Source organism: Macaca nemestrina, chromosome 15 (genome assembly GCF_043159975.1).
Source record: "Macaca nemestrina isolate mMacNem1 chromosome 15, mMacNem.hap1, whole genome shotgun sequence".
Lineage (NCBI taxonomy): Eukaryota > Metazoa > Chordata > Mammalia > Primates > Cercopithecidae > Macaca > Macaca nemestrina.
In genome coordinates, this window is record NC_092139.1 from 52,530,781 (window position 1) to 52,549,258 (window position 18,478).

The window sequence follows — 18,478 nt, forward strand, 5'->3', positions numbered from 1 at the left end:
TGGGGCTTGGGGAAGGGTCAAGAAAAAGACAAAGCCATCACTAAGTCCTAATGATGAGTAGAACTTAATCAGATGAGGTGGAGGAAAGGGGTGTTGGGCTAGACTAAGGAGCAAGAACTAGAGACCTGAATTTTTTAAAAATATAATTCACAGTTGTGTTTTGTTTGATCTTCACAGTGTTTTAGAATTGTTAAATTAGTTGGAAACATTTAAAAATGGGAAGATTTCTTATTAAAGTCAATAGTTTTCTAGAAAAATTGAAAAATTAGTGACACTGGGACTGCTTCATTGGTGATGAGTAGTAGATTCCTCTTTAGATGGGATGCATCCTCTCTGGTCCCCTGGTCATCCCACTTCACTCATTTATGAGACTTCTCACTCCTGAAGACATCTGAGCCTTCAGATCCTGGCCTGGACCATCTTTATTTTCCTGGCTGCTTCCATTCTGAGTATTCTCTTGACTCCATCCAGCCAAGGTTACCCCATCCATTGTGCTTCTTCCCATGGCTGTATTTTTTAATTTCCAAGATTTTGGATGAGTCTTTTCATATACATCTCTTCTTTTCTTGTATCATTTTTAATTAAAATTTTAATTTTGAGGTAACTGTAGATTCACATGCAGTTATTAGAAATAATAGGGAGATCTCATGTAACCTTTATCTTAGTTCCCCTTAATGACAACATTTTGCAAAATTATAGTACAATATTACAACCAGGATATATACATTGATATAACCCTTCTTGTTTAGATTCTGCTAGTTTTACCTGTGTTCATTTGTGTGTGTGTGTGTGTGCGCGCGTGCACACCCGTTCATGTATGTGTGTTTAGTTCTATGCATTCTTATCACATGTCTAGGTTTGTGTATTCACTACCACAGATATGATACAGAACATTTCCATCACCATGAAAATCCCTTCTGTTGCCCTTTTGTAGTCACACCCATTTTCCTTATGTTCTGCCTCTCCCCTCCATCCTTACTCTGGCAACCACTAATCTGTTTTCCATTTCTATAATAGAATCATATAATATGTAACCTTGGGATTGACTTTTCTCAATCAGTATAATCCCCTGGAGATTCATCCAAGTTGATGTGTGCATCAATAGTGCGGAGTAGTATGCCGTAGTATGAATGGACCACAGTTTATTTAACCATTTACCTGTTGAAAGACATCTGGGCTGTTTCCAGTTTTTGGCTATTATGAATAAGGCTGCTATAAACATTTCTGTGCAGATTTTTATATAAACAAAAACTGTTATTTCTTTGGGATAAGTGCCCAAGAGTGCACTTCCTCAGTCATATGGTAATTGTGCATTTAGTTTATTTTTTACGTTTTTAATTGTAGTAAGATATGCCACATAAAATTTGCCATTACTATTTTAATTATTTTAACTATATATTGCAATGGCAGTAAGTATATTCACATTGTTGTGCAACCAATGCCAACATCTATTAATATCTCCAGAACATTTTTCATCTTGCGAAACTGAAACTCTACCCATTAAATGGTAACTCCCTGTTTCTTCCTACCCCCAGCCCCAGCAACCACCATTTTTACTTTCTGTCTCTACAAATTTGACTACTCTAAATACCCAATAGAAATTAAACCGTACATACAGCATTTGTCCTTTTGTGATCGGCTTATTTCAGTTAACATAATGTCTTCAAACTTCATCCATGTTGTAGCATATGTCAGAATTTCCTTCCTTTTTACAAATTATTACCTATTCATGTACTGATGGACACTTGAGTTGTTTCCACCTTTTGGCTATTGTGAATAATGCTGCTTTGCATATGGGTGTATAAATATCTGTTTGAGTTCCTGTTTTCATTTCTTTGGAGGCATATATCCAGAAGTAGAATTGCTGGATCATATAGTAATTGTATTTTTAAATTTTTGGCAAATTTTCTTTTTTTTAACTTTTTGTTTTGGCCGCACCATTTTACATTTCTATCGGCAGTGTACAATTTCTCTACATCCTCACCAACACGTGTTATTTTTCTTTTGTTTGTTTGTTAGTAATGGCCATCCGAATACATGTGAAGTGGTATCTTATTGTGGTTTTGATTTGCATTTTCCTAATGATTCATGATGTTGAGCATCATGAATACTGTACTTAACTTTTAGTACAGTGCATCTTCTGTGGAAAAATGTCTATTCAAATCTATTCCCATTTTGTTATTGGGTTGTGTTGTTGTTGTTGAGTTTTAGGAGTGCTCTTTATGTTTTGGACATTAATCCTTTATTAGTTAAGTAACTTGCAAATATTTTCTCCTAATCTCTGGGATGACTTTTTATCCTATTGGTTGTGTCCTTTGGCACAGAAACATTTAAAATTTTGTTAAAGTCCAATATGTCTATTTTTTCTTTGGTGGCCTGTGCCTTTAGGTTCACATCCAGAAAATCATTGTCAAATCCAATGACATGAAGCTTTCCCTGATGTTTTCTTCTATGAGTTTCATAGTTTTAGGTCTAAGTCGTTGATCCATTTTGAGTTAATTTTTCTATATAGTGTAAGGTATGTGTTCAACTTCAGTCTTTTGCATGTGGATATCCAGTTTTCGCAACAGCATTTGTTAAAAAGATTATCCTTTCCTCACAGGTGGTCTTGAAACTTTTGTTGAAAATTATGTGACCATAAATGTGATTGTTTATTTCTGCACTATCTATTCTCTTTCACTGCTCTTTATGTCTGTTGTTATGCCAGGAACACAGTTTTAATTATTGTAGCTTTGAAGTAAATTTTGACACCAAGAATTGCGTGTCTTTCAATTTTTCCTTTCCTTCTTTTTTAACATCATTTTAGCTAGTCATATGGTCCCTTGAGATTTCATATGAATTTTAAGGTTTATCTATTTTTGCATAAAAACACTGTTGGCATTGACAGGATTGCATTGAATATGTAGATCACATTGGATAGTATTGACACCTTAGCAATATTAAGTCATCCAATACAGGAACATAGGTTGTTTTTCCATTTATTTATGTCTTTTCTATGAGACATAGAATAAATTATCCATGAGATAATTTATGTCTTTTCTATGAGATGTAGAATTAAAATTATCTGAGACAATTTTACTTCTTTCTTTTGAATTTGGTTGCCTTTTCTTTTCTTTTTTTTTTTATTTTTGCTTAATTGATCTGGCTAGGACTTTAAGTACTATGTTGAATAGAAATGGTATAAGTGGACATCTTTCTCTTGTTCCTGATATAAGAGGAAAAGCTTTAAGTCTTCTACTATTAAATATAGTAGCTGCACATTTCTTTTCTTTTCTTTTCTTTTTTTATTTGACAGAGTCTCGCTCTGTTGCCCAAGCTGGAGTGCAGTGGTGTGATCTTGGCTTGCTGAAAGCTCTGCCTCCTGGGTTCACGCCATTCTCCTGCCTCAGCCTCCCAAGTAGCTGAGACTACAGGCACCCGCCACCACGCTTGGCTAACTTTTTGTATTTTTTAGTAGAGATGGGGTTTCACCATGTTTGCCAGGATGGTCTCGATCTCCTGACCTTGTGATCCACTCACCTCAGCTTCCCAAAGTTCTGGGATTACAGGAGTGAGCCACTGCACCCAGCCCACATTTTTCATATATGACTTTCATCATATTGAGGCAGTTTTCTTCTATTTCTTGTTTGTTGAGTGTGTTTGAATCATCAAAAGGGTATTACATTTTATTAAAATATTTTTCTGCATTAATTGAAATGATCATATGTTTTTTCCCTTCATTCTGTTAATGTTGTGTTACAATAGTTGGGATTCTCCAGAAAAACAGAATCGATAGGATATGTCTAAACATGGAAGAAGATTTATTTTAAGAAACTGGCTGGTGTGATTATGAAGGCAAATAAGTCCAAAATCTATGGGGTGGGCTTGTAAGTTAGAGACCGAGAGAAGAACCAGTACTGCAGTTCAAGTCTGCAGGCTGTCAGGCTCAGGACTCAGGAAAGAACTAATGTTGTAGTTCAAGTCTGAAGGCTGTCTGCTACAGAATTTCCTCTTGTTTGGGGGAGGGTTTATTTTTTGTTCTATTCAGGCCTTCAGTTGGTTGGGTAAAACTCACCCACATTATGAAGGACAATCTGCTTTATTAAAAGTCCATCAACTTAAATGTTAATCTCATCCAAAAACACCCTCGCAGAAATATCCAGAATAATGTTTGACCACATACCTGGGCAGCATGATTCAGCCAAATAGACACATAACTTTAACAATTACAAGTGTATTAATTACATTGATAGATTCTCATGTTGAACCATCCTTGCATTCCAGGATTAAATCTCATGTTGTCATGGTGTATCATCCTTTTAATATGCTGCTGAATTTGGTTTGCTAGTATTTTGTTAAGGATTTTTGCATTAATGTTCATAAAGGTAATAGCCTATAGTTTCTTATAGCATCTTTGTTTAGTTTGGTATCAGGACAATGCTGGCCTCATAGAATGTGTTAGGATGGTTCCTCTTCTTCAGTTGTTTGGAAGAGCTTGAGAAGGATTAATGTTAATTCTTTCTAAAATGTTTGGTAGAATTAACCAGTAAAGCCACCTGGTCCAGCTGTTTTCTTTGTTGATTACTTATTCAATCTCCCTACCAGTTATGGGTCTATTCAAATTTTAGTGACTCAGTTTTGGTGGATTTTGCATTTCTATATATTTGCTTATTTCATTTAAATTATTCATTTTTTCATACAATTGTTCACTGTATTTTTTTATAATCCTTTTATTTCTGTAAAATTGGTAGTAATGTCTTCACTTTCATTCCTGGTTTAATTATTTGAATCTTCTTTCTTTTCTTGTGGTCGATCTAGCTAATGGTTTGTCAATTTCATTACTTATTTAGAAGAATCAACTTTTGATTGTGTTAATTTTCTCTATTTCCTATGATTTACTTTACTTATTTCTGCTCTTACTTTATTAGTTAATTTCTTCTACTAGCTTTGAGTTTAGTTTGTTCTTTTTCTAGCTACTTAATTTGTAAGGTTAAGTTGTTTATTTGAGATCTTTCTTCATTTTATTTCTTATTTCTTTTGCTTAAAGCTGTTACAACTTTAATTTATTCTTTTTGAATGTAAGTGTTTATAGCTATAAATTTCCCCTTTGGCACAGCTTTTGCTGAATCTTATAAGTTTTCATTTTCATTCATCTCTAAATATTTTATAATTACCCTTGTGATTTCTTCTTTGATCAATTGGTTGCTTAAGTATATGGTTCAATTTTCACCCATTTGCAATTTTTAAAAATTTCTATCTTCATTCATTTGACTGATTTTTAACTTCTGTTATTAATTTCTAACTTTATCCTATTGTGATTGGAAAAGATAGTTTGCTTAATATCTTAGTCTTGTAAGATCTATTGAGGCTTAATTTGTGGCCTAACATATCCTGGAGAATGTCTCATGTGTACTTGAGAACAATGTGTATTCTGTAATTGTTGGAGAGTGTGTTCTGTATATGTATGTATGTTAGATTTAGCTAGTTTATTGTGTTGTTCAAGACCTCTATTTCCTTATTTATCTTTTGTCTGGTTGTTCTATTCATATTGGGACTGAGATATTTACATCTCTGACTATTATTGTAGAATATGTATTTCTCCCTTCAATTCTTCAATTTTTGCTTCATAAACTTTGATAGTCTGTTAGATGTGTAAATGTTTATAATTGTTGTATCTTCTTGCTATGTTGAACATTTTATTAATATATAATGTCCCTTTTGTCAATTATAAAGTTTTTCTACTTAAAGTTTATTTTGTCTGATATTAATATAGCTGCCCTTCCTCTCATTTGATTACTATTTGCATGGAATTTCTTTTCTCATTCTTTTACTTTCACTTTCAAATTTTGGAGATAAAGGAGTCTCTTTGAAGGCAGCATATAGTTGGACGTTGTTGTTGTTTTTTAAATCTATTCTGCCAAATCAGAATTTGTAGGCTTTAATCTATTTATATTTAAAGTAATTATTCATGAAGAGAAACTTACTTGTGTTATTTTGTTATTTGTTTTGTATATGATTTATAACTTTTTGTTCCTCATTTCCTGAATTTGTCTTTTTTGCATTTAGTTGATTTTTTGTAGTGACATTTTTTTGTTTCATTCTCATTTTCATTTGTATATTCTATAGCTACTTTCTCTATGGCTACCATGGAGATTACATTTAACATCCTAAAGTTATAACACTCTAACTTGAACTTACAGCAAGTTCAGAAGCATATCAAAATGCTATTTCTTTACAGCTCTGTCCATATCTCCTTTCAGTTATTGATGTCACAATGTTACATCTTTATGTATTTGTGTCTAAACATAGACTAATAATATTTTAATGCATTGCTCTCTTAAATCATACAAAAAACAAAAAGTAGAGTTACTAGTTAAAATTATAATAATACTAGCTTTTATAATTTTTCATACATTTACCTTTAGGAGAGATATTTATTTCTTTGAACAGCTATGAGTTACTCTCCAGTGGTTTTTGTTTCAACCTGAAGGATTCCCTTTAGCATTTCTTGCATGGTAAGTCTAGTGGTGAAGAATCATCTCAGCTTTTGTTTATCTGGCAATGTCTTAATTTTTCTATCATTTTTGAAGGATAATTTTGCTAGATATAAAATTCTCAATTGATGGTTTTTTTCATTCAACATTTTGAATTTATCAATCCACTGCCTTCTGTCCTCCAAAGTTTCTGTGAGAAATGTGTTACCAATCTTATTGGGACCTCTTGTAAGTATGAATTGTTTCTCTCTTGCAGCTTTCAAGGTTTTCTTTTTGTCTTGGTCTTTTGAAAATTTCATTATATTGTCTTGGTGTGTGGTGTTTTGAGTTTATCCTGCTTGAAATTTATTGCTTCTTAGATGTCTTTACTCATGTCTTTCATGAAATTTGGGAGACTTTTAGCCAATATTTCCTCAAATAATCTTTCTTCCCCTTCCTCTCTCTCTTCTCCTTTTGGTACTCCCACAATGCATATGTTGGTCAGCTTGATGGTGTTCTATAGGTCCCTTAGAGTCTGTTCACTTTTCTTCAGTTTTCCTTTCTGTTTTTCAGATTCAGTAATTTCAATTGTCCTATCTTGAAGTTTGCTGATTTCTTCTTATGCCTGCGAAATCTGCTTTGAATCATTGTAGTTAATTTTTCTTTTTAGTTATTGTACCTTTCAGCTCCAGAATTTATTTTTGTTCCTTTTTGTTTTGTATCCTAATGTTTTATGTTTTCTGTACATCATATTCCTGTTATACTGTCTTTATATTTCTGTTTGTTCATACATCATTTTCTTCATGTAATAATTTGTCTATGTTTTGTTTTAGGTATTTGAGAATCTTTAAAACAGTCATTTTAAAGTCTTTGTCTAATAAATCTGCCAGTTATTCTTTCTTAGGGAGTTTCTGTTGATTTGTTTTCATTTGACTGGGTCATACTTTCCTCTTTCTTTGTATGCTTTTTGATCTTTGACATTTGAATCTTATAATTTGGTAACTCGGAAAATCAGATTCTTCCCTTTCCATGTGGTTTCCTTTTTTTTTTTTTAATTGTTGTACTGTGTTAAGAGTTTAAATGGACTGAAATTAATTGCAACTTTCCATTCAAGCTTTCACCTGGAAGTTGAAAGCCTTCAAATAGATGAGTTTCAAAATAGTTACATCAGACAGATCCTGCCAGTGTATTTTTTGTATTGGTGGGGAGATAGATTCTTGTGCTTTCTACTTTGCCAATCTTCCTGTTGTCACTCTGCATATTTAGTTTTATAAGAAACTTTCAAATGGGTTTCCCGCATGGATAAGTCATTTCACATTCCTGCAAGCAATGAATGAACAATCCCATTTCTCTACATTATTACCAGCATTTGGTTTAATCACTACTTTTTATTTTAGACATTTTGATAGGTGTGTAGTGATGCCTCTCTGTAGTTTCAATTAGCATTTCCTGATGACTAAAGATGTTGAAAATCTTTTCATATATATATATATGAATATATATATATATATATGAATATATATATATATATATATATATTTTTTTTTTTTTTTTTTTTTTTTGCCATTTGTATTTTCTCTTTGGCAAACTCTCTGTTCTTAAGGTAGCAGGTGCCTTGATTCAGCTCCTGGAATCAAGCTTCATTAAAGTCCTTCTACATTCCTTGGCCATAAATGTCATAATCTCAGGCAACAGCAGTTTACTTCCTTTTTGCCAGTCTCCACGGAAGCCTCATCTTAGCTCCTGGCTGCAAGCAGTGACCCTGGCTTGCCCTCTTGTCTCAAAATGGAACACCTTTATTCCAATTACCCTAGCTGAAAAGAACCAAACTGGCCTGTTCCTGAGAAAATCCACACAGAAAATACATACTTCCTTTGTGTTCACTTAAGGCTTTCTGATTGTTCATTCCATAGCACCTGATTCTTTGTTTTCCAGAGGATGGATATTAACTCAACTTCAGGCATACGTGTTTTTTGAAGTTTTTCTGCCTAAAAGCCCTTTGGGTGACAGATGACTGGATGGAGGATGCTATGCTAGTGGGTAGGAGTTAGGTTGCGTCACTTGGTAGACACTGCAGCTACTCTGTCCATATCCTCTAATCCTGTACCAGAGTTCATCTGCAGGCCATTCTTGTACACATCATGGCTTCTTGCATCTCTCTGCCTTGGGGGTTCTGGTGGTAGGCATGTGCTCTGTCTGTGAACAGGGCAGCATGAAAGTGTTGGAGATTTAATGCCTCAGAGACAATTCTCAACCAAAGAGGAATAAGAGTTGGTGGATTAATGCCCCTGCTTCCTCCTGCCTCAATGATACAATATTAAGACTTGTTTTGCACAGACTTTGATCACGGTTTCCCACCAAGATTGAAGATTCTGTCATGTTTACTCATAAAGGCTCAATGTGTCTAAATAATAATGGGTTTTATTTTGAAATAGTTTCAGACTTAGAGAAAACTTTTGAGAATAGTACTATGGAATTCTTTTACTCTTTTCCCAGATGCCTCAAACATTAGCATTTATCATGTTTGCTTTATTATTCTTTCTCTCTATCTGACTTTTTCTCTCTCTTTTCTCCATGCCCAAAGCTTCAGTTTCTTAAAAGACAAGGACATCCTCTTGCATAACCACAGTACAATCTTCAAAATCAGGAAATTAGCATAGATACAATACCATATCTACAGGCCTTCTTCAAATTGTGTCAAGTGTCAATAGAATCCTTTATAACAAAACAACATTTCCTGATCCAAAGATTCCATCCAAGGTTATGAATTGCATTAGTTACCATTTCTTTCTTCTCTTTTAATCTGGAACTTATTTTTCAGTCTTTCTTTGATTTTCATGACATTGACATATTTGAAGAGCATAAGACACTTATTTTGTAGAATGACCCTCAATTTTGTTTTGTCTGATATCCCTCCTGATTAGATTTAGTTGATATATTTTTGGCAGTAATATCCCAGAAATGATGTGCATACATCTTTCTCAGTATATCATATCAGGAAGGAGATGATGCCTACTTGTTCCATAATTGGTGATGTTAAGACCAGTTGTTTTTTCTAAGTGAAAAACTTAAGAAGAAATCATCAAGTAGGAGCTCTGTTCTTAAAAATGAGGATTCATGTGGCTGGTGGAATCAGATTTCCCTTAGACATTCTTCATTCCTATCCCCCATTTACATGATTTGTGCCTTGAGGGAAGGATTATGCAAGTGAGAAGTGATGGATACACCCACATGTCAGACCTGAGCTCTGGCCTCAGGAATTGTATAAGATGAGGATTCTGCTCTTCTGCCCAGCTCCTTGGATTCAGAGGAAGTTGGGAAATGAGGAGATGGGATGGGGACAGTAATGTCCCTCCAGCATAGTCTGTTTTACCCAGTTCTGATTGAGACATGGGTTAACAAATCCAGTGGGATCTATGCCTATCTATGTAGGTTTTAGCTTCTTTGACCATAGACTAGGCATTCCAGCTGCCATGTTGTGTGTTTGTGGTTTACTAATGCAGTGCTTCCCATAAATACTCTTAGAGAATATCATGCAAGGTTTTAAAAGTTTCTTAAACTGTTAAATCCTAGTTTCTTCACCTGTAAAGGGGTGATCCTAATACTTTCTAGTGTAATTATGAGAATTAAATGTTATAATTGATATAAAATGTGGTAAGCACCTGGAATACATAAATGTTCAATAAATATTTTCTGTTAATGTTAATGGTAGTAACTAAAGAGAAGTCTGCACTGTGAGTTAAGGAATCTGAGTTTGAATTTCAACTTAAGTACTCCCTGGCTTAGTGAATTTGGTCAATCATCTAATCTCTGAGCTTTGGTTTTCTTGTCTGTAAATTGAGGGTAATAATATTGTTCCTAGCTACACCCTGGATTGTTGGAAGGACGAGGTAGTCTCATATGTGTGAAAGCCATTTGCACAGTGGAAGAATTTTGTAAATATGAGTGGACACTTACGTTCCATCTCTATACCATGCTGGGCTGCACATCCATGAAAATTGTCTGCATTTAGCTCATAGCAATGGGGCTGGAAATGACCACTGGCTCTAAGACCCACCAGGGAAACTTACATTTCCTGCCTTGTCCCTCCCATAGATCCTGTCATTTAAGTCTGGCCCCAGAATGACCCTTGGAATGCCTTTGGTGGTTCCTATCCCCTTGGTGGCTGAATAGCCTGCCTGCTGTGGTATTGTGCCTCTACAGTCTCATTGCCCATGTGGAAGGCTGCTAGGCCATGTGGGGCCCCTAGGCCCTGCGGAGCTCCACCACTGACACTACTCACGTCATTCTGCTGGCCATGAGATGTGGAAGAACACTCTCATCTGTGTAATTGATTTTGTTAGGCTTCATCACAATTTCTTACAGATCCATTGTACAAGTTGTTCTCAACCTTGGGTGCACACTGGCTATCACTTGGTGTGTTAGAGTTCATATATATTTATGATTCTCTTTCTGTGGAGTTACACACGCACACACACACACACACACACACAGACACACACACAAATATATATGAGAGACAGAGGTTGATTTATTTAAATAATTGGTTCATGTGGCTGTGGTGGCTAACAAGTCCAAACTCTATAAGAACATGCCAATAGGCTGGAAGTTCATGTAAGAGTTGATGTAGTCTTGAGTCCCAAATTCACAGAACAGGCTACCAGGCTGAAAACTGAGGGACAATTTATATATTGCAATCTTGAGACCAAATTCTTTCTTCTTTTGGAAACCTTAGTCTTTTTCGTTAAGGCCTTTAACTGGTTAGATGGAACCCACTCACATTATGGAAGGTAATTTGCCTTAATCCTTGTTTACTGGTTCAAAGGTTAATTACATCTAAAATATACTTCCACAGCAAGCAACATTTAGATCGGTGTCTGACCAAACAACTGGCCACTAGAGTGTAGCCAAGTGAACACATAAAATTGGCCATCATATCTGATTCTTTGAAAAATACCAGACTGGAACCCAGATGAGTCATTCTGGGATTTTCCAGTTTTCTGTTACTGATTTCTAGTTTAATTCCATTTTGGTCTGAGAGCAGACATGTGTAATTTATATCCTTTTAAATTTGTTATGGTGTATTTTATGACTCAGAATGTTGTCTATGTTTAATTTTCTATGTGAGCTTGAGAAGAATGTATATTTTGCTTTTTTCAGATTAAATAGTCTATAAATATCCATTATATCCAGTTGATTGATGGTGCTCTTAAGATCAACTACGTCCTTATGATTTTCTGCCTGCCGAATCTATTCATTTTTGATAGAGGGGCAATATGGCTTGGATGTTTTGTCCCCTCCAAATCTCATGTTAAAAAGTGACCTCCAATGTTAGAGGTGGGCATAGTAGGAGGTGTTAGAATCATGGGAGTGGGTCCCTCATGAATAGCTTGATGCCATCCCCATGGTAATGAGTGAGTTCTTGCTCTGGTAGTTCATGTGAGAGCTGGTAGTTTAAAGAAGTCTGGCTGTTCCTCATTGCTCTATTGTTTCCTTGCTTGCTCTCTTGCTTCCTCTTGCCTGCTCTCCCTTCAACTTCTAAACCATAATTGTAAGTTTCCTGAGGCCCTTACCAGAATGAGATGCTGGCACCATGCTTCCTGTACATCCTGCAGAACTGTGAGCCAATTAAACCTCTTTTCTTTATAAATTATCCAGTCTTAAGTATTCCTTTATGGCAATGCAAAGAGACTAACACAGAAAATTGGTGCCAAGGAATGGAGTGTTGCTATAAGGATACTTGAAAATGTGGATTGGCTTTGGGACTGGGTAATGGGCAGAAGTTGGAAGCATTTAGAGGGCTCAGAAGATGATAGGAAGATGAGGGAAAATTTAGCACTTCTTAGGGACTTGTTAATTGGTTGTGATTAAAATACTGATAGTGATATAGACAGTAAAAGCCAGGCTGATGAAGTCTCAAATGGAAACGAGGTAGTTATTGGGAATTAAAGTAAAGATCACCTATGTTACGCCCTAGCAAAGAACTTGGCTGCATTATATCCATGCAAAGAACTTGGCTGCATTATATCCATGCCCAGGGTATCAGTGGAAGTTCGAATTTAAGAGTGGTGATTTAAGGTATCTGGCAGAAGAAATTTCTAAGCAGCAAAGCATTTTAGAAGTGGTCTGACTGCAGTGACTCATGGTAGAACCACTGCACTCCAACCTGGGTGACAGTGAGACCTTGTCTCAAAAAAAAAAAAAAAAAAAGAAGTTGCCTGGCTGCATCTAACAACCTATGATCAGATATGGGAGGAAACGAATGATTTAAAGTTGAAACTTATAGCTAAAAGAAAAGCATAGTGTATCAATTTGGAAAATTCACAGCCTGGTCACATGGTAAGAGAAGGAAAGAGCATTTTCAGGAGAGGAATACAAGCAGGCTATGGCTGCAAAACAACCACTTGCTAGAGAGATTTACATGACTGAAAGGGAGTCAGGTGCTAATATCCAAGACAATGAAAACAAGGTCTCAAAGTCATTTTAGAAACCTTTAGGGCAACTCCTACCATCACAGAACCTGAGGCCTAGGAGGAAAGAATGGTTTTGGGACCAGGCCCAGGGCACCACTGCCGTGCGCTACCAGTCACAGTGGGAGACTATTGCCCTGATCCTTGTTGCTCCAGCTCCAGCCATAGCTCAAAGTGCCCCAGGCATACCTGGGGCTGCTGCTTTGGAGAGTGTAAACCATAAGCCAAGGTGGCTTCCAGGTGGTGTTAAGCCTTCAGGTGCACAGAATGCAAAAGTGAACGAGGCTTGGTAGCATTTACTTAGATTTCAGAGGATGTATGGGAAAGCCTGGGTGCCCAGGCAGAAGCCTGATGCAGGGGCAGAGCCCTTGCAGAGAACCTCTACTAGGTCAGGGCTGAGGGTAAATGTAGGGCTGGAGACCCCACACAGAGTTCCTACCAGGGAACTGAATAATGGAGCTATGGGAAGGGGGCCACCATCTTCTAGACTCAAGAATGGTACAGCCACTGGCAACTTGCACCTTGTGCCTGGAAAAGACACAGGCACTCAACTCCAATCCATGAGAGCAATCATGGGGGCTGCAACCTGCAAACCCACAGGGGTGGAGCTGCCCAATGCCTTGGGAGCCCACCACTTGCACAGTGTGCCCTGGATATGGGACATGGAGTCAAGGATTATGCTGGAGTTTTACAATTTAATGTCTGTCTTGCTGGGTGTTGAATTTGTGTGAGACCTGTTGCTCCTTGCTTTTGCTTGATTTCTCCCTTTTGAAATTGGAATGTTGACTCAATCCCTGTACAACCATTGTATCTTGGAAGTAAATAGTTTGCTTATCTTAAAGGCCTATAGGTGGAAGCAGCTTTACTTGAGTCTCAGATGAGACTTTGGACTTTGGGACCCTTGAGTTGATGCTGGAATGAGTTGAGACTTTGGGGGACTACTTGGAGGGGTAACTGTATTTTGCAATGAGAGAAGGACATGAGATTTGGTGGAGGGGTGGGGGGAAAGGGGCTGAATCAGATACTTTGGATATTTGTTCCCTCCAAATCTCATGTAGAGATGTAATCCCCAATGTTGGAGGTGGGGCCAGGTGGGAGGTGTTTAAATCACAGGGGTGGATTCCTCATGAATGGCTTGATACTATCCTCAATGTAATTAGTGAATTTTTGCTCTGAGTTCACATGAGATGTGGTTGTTTAAAAGAGAGTGACACCTTTCCCTATCATTTCTTCCTCTCTTGCCATGTGATATTCCAGCTCCTTCTTTGTCTTCTGCTATGATGTGCTCCCTGAGGCTATCACCAGAAGCAGATACCAGCACCATACTTCCTGTATAGCCTGCAGCAATATACATCAAAATAAACCTCTTTTCTTTATGAATTACCCAGTCTCACATTTTTTTTATAGCAGTGCAAATAGAATAACACAAGGAGTGTTTAATTTCCAACTATACTAGTGAATGAATTTGTTTCTCTTTACAGTTCTGTCCAGTTTTGCCTCACATACTTTGATGCTCTGTTGTTAGGTGCATATATGTTAAAGAATTTTATGTCCGCTTGGAGGATTGGCCACTTTGTCATTATGTAATGCTGCTCTTTATCTCTGATAAATTTTCCTGGCCTGAGGTCTACTTTGTCTGAAATTAATATAACCACTCCAGCTTTCTGTTGATGAGAGTTATAATATTTCTTTCTATATCCCTTAAACTTAAAAAAAATTTTAATACATATCTTTTACAAAAAATTTTTCAAAAGTTATTGGGGCACAAGTGGTATTTAGTTACGAGTAAGTTCTTTAGTGGTGATTTGTGAGATTTTGGTGCGCCCATCACCAGTATACAGTGCAACATATTTGTAGTCTTTGATCCCTTGCCCCCCTCCCACCCTTCCCCCCAGGTCCCCAAAGTCCGTTGTATCTTTTTTTTATTATTATTATACTTTAAGTTCTGGGATACATGTGCAGAATGTACAAGTTTGTTACATGGGTATACACGTGCCATGGTGCTTTGCTGCACCCATCAACCCATCATCTATATTAGGTATTTATCCTAATGCTATCCCTCCCACAGCCCCCCATCCCCTGACAGGCCCTGGTGTGTGATGTTCCCCTCCCTGTGTCCATGTGTTCTCATTGTTCAGCTCCTACTTATGAGTGAGAACATGCAGTGTTTGGTGTTCTATTCCTGTATTAGTTTGCTGAGGATGATGGTTTCCAGCTTCATCCATGTCCCTGCAAAGGACATGAACTCACCCTTTTTTATGGCTGCATAGCATTCCATGGTGTAGATATGCCACATTTTCTTTATCCAGTCTATCATTGATGGGCATTTGGGTTGGTTCCAAGTCTTTGCTATTATGAATAGTGCTGCAATAAACATACATGTGCATGTGTCTTTATAGTAGAATTGTTTATAATCCTTTGGGTATATACCCAGTAATGGGATTGCTGGATCAGATGGTATTTCTGGTTCTAGATCCTTGAGGAATTGCCACACTGTCTTCCACAATGGTTGAACTAATTTACACTCCCACCAACAGTGTAAAAGTGTTCCTATTTCTCCACATCCTCTCCAGCATCTGTTGTTTCTTGACTTTTTAATGATCGCCATTCTAACAGGGGTGAGATGGTATCTCATTGTGGTTTTGATTTGCATTTCTCTAATGACTAGTGATGATGAGCTCTTTTTCATATGTTTGTTGGCCACATAAATGTCTTCTTTTGAGAAGTGTCTGTTCATATCCCTTGCCCACTTTTTGATGGGGTTCTTTTTTTTCTTTAAATTTGTTTAAGTTTCTTGTAGATTCTGTATATTAGCCCTTTGTCTGATGGATAGATTGCAAAAATTTTCTCCCATTCTGTAGGTTGCCTGTTCATCACTCTGATGATAATTTCATTTACTGTGCAGAAGCTCTTTAGTTTAATTAGATCCCATTTGCCAATTTTGGCTTTTGTTGCCATTGTTTTTGGTGTTATAGTCATGAAGTCTTTGCCCATGCCTATGTCCTGAATGGTATTGCCTAGGTTTTCTTCTAGGGTTTTTATGGTTTTAGGTCTTAGGTTTAAGTCTTTAGCCCATCTTGAGTTAATTTTTTTGTATAAGGTGTAAGAAACAGTCCAGTTTCAGTTTCTTGCATATGGCTAGCCAGTTTTCCCAACACCATTTATTAAATAGGGAATCCTTTACCCATTGCTTGTTTTTGACAGGGTTGTCGAAGATCAGATGGTTGTAGATGTGTGGTGTTATTTCTGAGGCCTCTGTTCTGTTTCATTCATTCAGACACATGTTGAATTCCTCTCTTCCTATTTGACTATGCTTTGTTGATTTCTGTTGCCTGATTGCCTGGGCCAGAACTTCCAATACTATGTTAAATAGGAGTGTTGAGAGAGGACATCCTTGTCTTGTGCTGGTTTTCAAAGGGAATGCTTCCATCTTTTGCCCATTTAGTATGATACTGGCTGTGGGTTTGTCATAAATAGCTCTTATTATTTTGATATATGCTCTATCAATACCTAGTTTATTGAGAGTTTTTAGGGTGAAGGGGTGTTGAATTTTATTGAAGGCCTTTTCTGCATCTAATGAGATAATCATGTGGTTTTTGTCATTGATTCTGTTTATGTGATGGATTATGATTATTGATTTGCATATGTTGAACCAGCCTTGCATCCTGGGGATGAAGCCAACTTGATCATGGTGGATAAGCTTTCTGATGTGCTGCTGGATTTGGGTTGCCAGTATTTTATTGAGGATTTTCGTATTGATGTTCATCAGGGATATTGGCCTGAAATTTTCTTTTTTTGTTGTGTGCCTGCCGGGTTTTGCTATCAGGATGATGCTGGCCTCATAAAATGAGTTACGGAGGAGTGCCTCTTTTTCTATTGTTTGGAGTAGTTTCAGAAGGAATGGTATCAGCTCTTCTCTGTACCTCTGGGAGAATTCAGCTATGAATCCATCTGGTCCTGGGCTTTTTTGGTTGGTAGGCTGTTAATTACAGCCTCAATTTCAGAACTTGTTATTGGTCTATTCAGAAACTTGTCTTCTTCCTCGTTTAGTCTTGAGAGGGTGTATGAGTCCAGGAATTTATCCACTTCTAGATTTTCTAGTTTATTTGCATAGAGGTGTTTATAGTATTCTCTGACGGTAGTTTGCATTTCTGTGGGATCAGTGGTGACATCCTCTTTATCATTTTCATGGTGTTTATATGATTTTTCTCTCTTTTCTTCTTTATTAGTCTGGCTAACAGTATATCTATTTTGCTAATTTTTTCAAAAACCAGCTTCTGGGTTCATTGGTTTTTTGAAATGTTTTTCGTGTCTCTTTCTCTTTCAGTTCTGCTTGATGTTAATTATTGTCTTCTGCTAGCTTTTGAATTTGTTTGCTCTTGTTTCTCTAGCTCTTTTAATTGTGATTTCAGGATATCAATTTTAGATCTCTCCTGCTTTCTCCTGTGGATATTTGGCACTATAAATTTACCTCTAAACACTGCTTTAGCTGTGTCAAAGAGATTCTAGTACATTGTGTCTTTGTTCTCATTAGTTTCAAAGAACTTCTTTGTTTCTGCCTTAATTTCACTATTTACCCAGTAGTTATTCAGGAGCAGGTTGTTCAGTTTCCATATAGTTGTGCAGTTTTGAGTGAGTTTCTTAATCCTGATTTCTAATTTGATTGTCGTGTGGTCTGAGAGACTGTTATGATTTCTGTTCTTTTGCATTTGCTGAGGAGTGTTTTACTTCAAAGTATATGGTCAATTTTAGAAAAAGTGTGATGTGGTGTGAAAAGAATGTATATTCTGTTGATTTTGGTTGGAGAGTTCTGTAGATGTCTATTAGGTCTGCTTGGTCTAGAGCTGAGTTCAAGTTCTGAATATCCTTGTTAATTTTCTGTCTTGTTGATCTGTCTAATATTGACAGTGGGGTGTTAAAATCTCCCACTATTATTGTGTGGGAGTCTAAGTTTCTTTGTACGTCTCAAAGAGCTTAATTTATGAATCTGGGTGCTCCTGTACTGGGTGTATATATATTTAGGATAGTTAGCTCTTCTTGTTGCATTGACCCCTTTGCCATTATGTAATGTCCTTCTTTGTCTCTTTTGATCTTTGTTGGTTTAAAGTCTGTTTTATCAGAGACTAGGATTGCAACCCTGCTTTTTTTTTTTCTTTTCATTTTCTTGGTAAATATTCCCACATTTCTTTATTTTGAGCCTATGTGTGTCTTTGCGCATGAGAGGATCTCCTGAATACAGCACACCGATGGATCTCCTGAATACAAGACAGATGGGTCTTGACTCTTTATCCAATTTGCTAGTCTGTGTCATTTAATTGGAGCACTTAGCCCATTTACATTTAAGGTTAATATTGTTATGTGTGAATTTGATCCTGTCATTATATGACGCTAGCTGGTTATTTTGCCTGTTGATGCAGTTTCTTTATAGCGTCAATGGTCTTTACAATTTGGTATGTTTTTGCAGTGGCTGGTACCAGTTTTTCCTTTCCATATTTAGTGCTTCTTTCAGGAGCTCTCATAAGGCAGGCCTGGTCATGACAAAATCTCCCAGCATTT